The 5,000-nt window shown below is 44.3% G+C and overlaps 1 protein-coding gene across 2 annotated transcripts in view; it reads right to left on the reverse strand.

Moving 5' to 3' along the window:
* klu (zinc finger protein klumpfuss) overlaps positions 1 to 5,000 on the reverse strand; it is a 135,184-nt gene that overhangs the window by 32,046 nt on the left and 98,138 nt on the right. Inside the window, exon 1 of one of the 2 annotated variants that reach the window (XM_076183505.1) lies at positions 4,889 to 5,000. This exon is cut by the window's right edge and continues 21 nt beyond it. The exons of the other annotated variant lie outside the window; for it this stretch is intronic. The gene's annotated coding sequence lies outside the window, so the exon portion shown is untranslated. The remainder of the gene's footprint in view (positions 1 to 4,888) is intronic. 2 annotated transcript variants of the gene reach the window in all.

Genomic DNA, 5,000 nt, shown 5'->3' on the forward strand with positions numbered 1-5,000 from the left:
ACTTTAAGACGACGTGACGTCAAGGGCATAGCATGACGTCACCGCGAATATCAAAATATCTTCTCCCCCCCCACTTCCCCACCACTCCGCCTTTGCAAGGTCAAAGCAGGTTTTAACTGTTAAGTTCAGCGGCCCACTTTAAAGGTGCTAGCTTATGCCACCTTATCCCCACACTAAGGTCATTCGATATTAACCAGACTAAAACCAGCAAGTGCCACCACCTCCCCCAGAGAAATTAAACCTTATCTAAAGAAATACCTTCTATAACTTGTGGCACTTTTCCTTTTATCTCCACCGCCGCCAGGCGATTTTAATTGCTTCCGTGGCGTATCCCTGGCAACGGCGGAGTCAAAGTTGCAACGTTTGCAACATTGAATTTCAACATCAACAGTAAAGACAAGGAAGCTTGAGTCTCGTGAGATGAGTTAACGACACATAGGCGAGGTGGACGAGGGTGAGAAGAAAAGGCTTCTTGTGAGGAGCAATTACCCGAGTACCTATGTTATTGTACATTTGTATTCTTTTATTTGTGTGTGTGTGTGAGAGAGAGAGAGAGGGAGAGTATTTGTGTCTGTGTATTTACCTAAGTGTAGTTACCTAATTGTTACCTAATACAGGAAAAGAATTACGCTCGCAAGATGCCTCAGGGCTTTCTTCAGGCAAACTTGGTATAAACTTAATCATGTTGTCTGAATATGCTATATCTTCTTCCATTTTGGTCCGTCCACGAATTAATGTATCTGCCTGAAAAAAAATGTACTTCTTAACACCCTTCAAGCGTAAAAGAGAGAGAGAGAGAGAGAGAGAGAGAGAGAGAGAGAGAGAGAGAGAGAGAGAGAGAGAGAGAGAGAGAGAGAGAGAGTGTGTGTGTGTGTGTGTGTGTGTGTGTGTGTGTGTGTGTGTGTGTGTGTGTGTGTGTGTGTGTGCACAAATGCACATACCGGCACATACACACTCCCAATATCTCTTGTCCAGTATTATGCCTATTATGCTCCAAAATTCACGAAACATCTCCTCTATCAAAAAACATTAAATGCTGTGCCAACTAAACCCCTTCCTTAACTGATGGAACTCCTCCTTTTTTCCTATTGCCGCCAGATGATTGTGAAACATGTTAAAACTGCCTTGCCTTTCCTGTGATGGAATATATTTTCACTGATATCTACAGTATCATCATGTTAGTGGTTATGAGTGACGTAATTCACCATGGTCTTGGATCACGTGTTAGACTCGTGATCGACAGCTATTTACTTCCCAGAAGAGAGCTCACACACAACCCCAACTCCCCGCCCACGAGAGTTGGAGTAACGACTTGCAGCGCAGCGACACTGAAATTATTTCAGCCCTGGGCGGGATTCGAACCCGGACCGCCGTAGTGGCAGCCGGGAATTCTACCACTGCCTCACGAATGTGTGTGTGTGTGTGTATGTGTGTGTGTGTGTGTGTGTGTGTGTGTGTGTGTGTGTGTGTGTGTGTGTGTGTGTGTGTGTGTGTGTGTGTGTGTGTGTGTGTGTGTGTGTGCGCGCGCTCGCGTGCGTTCGTGTCTATGGTGTATTTGGATAGTATACTTTCAGCTGGTACCAAATCGTGTGGTTGTACTTTTATTTTTTTATAGACTCTTGACTGCTAACTGTCCTGTGTCAAGATGCTTTTGTCCTCATTTAGTTCACTTTTGATCTTTAGTAAAGCTCTTTTGATCTAAATCACTGCGCCTTTTTTCTTTCACATCTCTACTTCGAAGCGTCTTCGGGTAAATAATTTATTAACCTACTCCTTCTCCCCCCTCCATTTCTCCTTCCTCTTTACTTCTTCCTTCTCTCTCACCCACTTCCCACTTGTTGCACCCCCCGTCCCCCACCCCCGGCCCTTCGGGCACCGCTCCACCCTCCCCACATCTACAAGCAATTGTTTGTTTCTGTAACGGCAGTAACGGCTTCTTTTCCAGTTTGATCGCTAATATTTCTGTTTTATTATTTTTCTATTTCTGTTAAAACATTTTGTATTGATCATATACATTCCATTTCTCTTCAGATTTTGTTTGTTAATGCTTTTGTACCTACGTCCGAATTTTTATTTATTTATTTTTTCTTTTTCTTTTCAAGATCAGGACTCTTCTGCCTCCTTCTAGAGAGGGGTTGTCGTTAAGAATTTCTTCTTGAACGGCCATTTTCTATTTTCTACTAATTTTAGTTGTTAAGATTTTCACAAAAGTCACTTTGCTTCATCTTCCATGTCAGTTTGGTTAAAACTTTCTTTTTGTAACGTAACGGTCACGAGATTATTTCTACTTTTTTTTTATTTTCTTTGAGACTTTTAACGGTCATAATTGTTTGGTCATGCCTCCTTTCTAAATTACAAGGTTTTTGTTTTGTATATTTTTTGTACTTCAACTGATATACGACATAACAATCGCAATATAAGCTCTTTTATGTCTCAAAATAGTTCACTTTCACTGCAAATAGCAAGGAGAGGTGTGCAAATTAATTATGTACAACAAAAACATGTATATTGGAGATTGTAAGGCAAACGTTTAGAAAACCTCAATATCTCACTAATAAGAAATTCAGAAACTTGGGGTTTATGTTAACTACAATCTGAAACTAGATTAACCCCTTCAGCATGGGTATTTTTCTTCAGCTGAATAGAATCTAATGGTTGAATAAGATCACCTGACGGCAGCCATTTAACATTTAAAGGACGTAAAAAGTAATGGTACACATAGTCCGTTTACTTTAACTTCACAGGGACCTTATTGGGGAAAGTTGTTCCGTAACTGACTCCCACCCCATATTTCGTCTTGCATCATTTCCTATTTCTTTCTCCTTCGTGTGAATATGTACATTTGGTTAAGATTTTTACTCCAAAGGCTAAGATAGATATTGTCTTTTCACAAAACCCAACCAGGTTGGAAAGAAAGAGAAATAAAAAGAGAGAAAGAGAGAGAAAGAAAGGAAAAAGAAAAGGAGGGAAAAAAAACAGAGGTCGTGAGGCAAGGGACTCGCTGAGGCTTCAGGGTCTGAGGTTTCGGATGTGGTGGCTTTGGGTTCAGTTGCTTTAGAACGCTCAACTTGCACTGTGCGTTGCCCCTTTATCAGGGACCTGGGGGGAAGGGGGGGGGGGAAGCGGGGACGGTGGTGAGGTACGGGAACGCGCAAGACAGACGCTATCACAAAGCATTGTTTCTTATCAACGTCTTATCAAATACTTCTCGTCGGCGCTCGCGGTGGCGGCTGTCGACAGCGCTGTCGCCGCCGCCGCCGCCGCTGCGCCATCCCGCCATCGTACGCAGCCCCCGACCCAGCCTCTTCCAGCCACCTTAAGACTCCTCAACTTCATCTATCTACAGATACTGCACAAGGATTATGGTTATGGAGTGCTATTTGAAAGAACGAAAAGGCCTAGACGAGTTGGAGGGTTAGGGGGAAATATTAGAATGCACATTTTGATCAATGTTGTGTGCGGTGGTGAGTGCAAGGTTTCAAAGCAAAGTAAGGCAAATCTCATTAAAATGCTTCAGTCAGCAACTTTTGTCACACCCGAACGCAAAGGACAAGTCACGGACATCACGTTTGGATAGAATTTAGTTAATAGGAAATTGATACTTCATGATGATCACAGAACAGACTCTCTTATTATCAGAAAAATTCCGATCACTGTAACACTACTGGCGTGGACGACTAGGCAACGATCTATCTGAATATTGACGAACTTACACCAGGAGGTGCTTAGCGACTGCCAAACCAATCCCGATTTGCTTGTGTGCATCTGGAGCAAAGGTGACGTGGCGTTGGTCATAACCTAGCGTCTCCTGGTGAGTTCCCTAACGAAAACAGAGATGAATTTTCCAAGCACTAATTATGAGTTGGTTTTATAATTTTTTTTTTTTTTTTTTTTTTTTTTTTTTGTGTGTGTGGGGGGGTGAAATTTCTCTAAGACCCTCTACGGAGTTGGGAAGATGTAACTACCAAAGTAAGTTTATGAAGATTAACTTTAGGGAATTGCGGAAGTTCTTTGCGGGTGATGACTTGTCAAAGACCCAAGGTCATTGACCTCGCTCAGCTTTTAGCTGACCTCATATTTCGCTGACTTACCCCTCTCAGGTTTCCAAACTGTCCCTGTCAGCTTTCGCTCCCCCTCGAAAAGTTTCACTACACTTAGATTCGTTTCACATTTATCTCAAATGATTCACTGGCCCACGCATTCCTATGGCTACTTCCACTGGTAAATGACATTTTTTTTCACTTGTTTACTTGTCAGGTCCATTAGGCGCGTTTTCACTGTGAGGTGCGTTACGTGACACCTATCGTCACGTTTCGTTATGCTTCTCCGTTTTGTCTTCCGTAACGTTTCGACTTCCACCCTGACAAACCGCGAGAAGGAGAAGGAGGAGGAGGAGGAGAAGAAGGAGGAGGAGGAGGAGGAGGAGGAGGAGGAAGAGTAGGAGGTCATTTGCGATGTCTTTTCGCGGGACTTGAGTTCACTCGCGATCAACAGGTTCCTGCACTTGTTGCCTGTCGTGGTCTCACGTGTCTTCCTCCCCCGATCTCACAACACGTTCGCTCATGTTCAACAGGTCTCCGTCGACCTCGCCGTCACTACAGTCCCTGGGGGGTCGACTTCACACATTCCCCAACCACGTAGTTATGATCATCTGGGTACCACTTAATGCTAATTTGCACTTTACCGAGGTCAACTGTTTCACTCCCCCAACCCCTTAACTGTTTTCACTGTCACCCAATCGCCCAATCACGTTGCATTCAGATTACCCACACCCAAGACCCAGTCACACAATCGTCGCCTCCCAGGCTCGTGCCCGGGAGGTGGCACTGGATCTCTCTTGGCACTGGGTGCCAAAGGATATGTCCTGTGTTAGCCTCGAAGTACTTACCCTGGGAAGGCAATGGTCTCGATCCCCGAATGCCCCAGCTGGAAAGTTGTCAGTGGACGGGAGGAGAGAGCCGAAGGAGGCACGTTGGTGCTTGCGGTGCCGCCCAACCTGC

Source organism: Oratosquilla oratoria, chromosome 4 (assembly GCF_046742065.1).
Source record: "Oratosquilla oratoria isolate Oo_2021 chromosome 4, ASM4674206v1, whole genome shotgun sequence".
NCBI lineage: Eukaryota > Metazoa > Arthropoda > Malacostraca > Stomatopoda > Squillidae > Oratosquilla > Oratosquilla oratoria.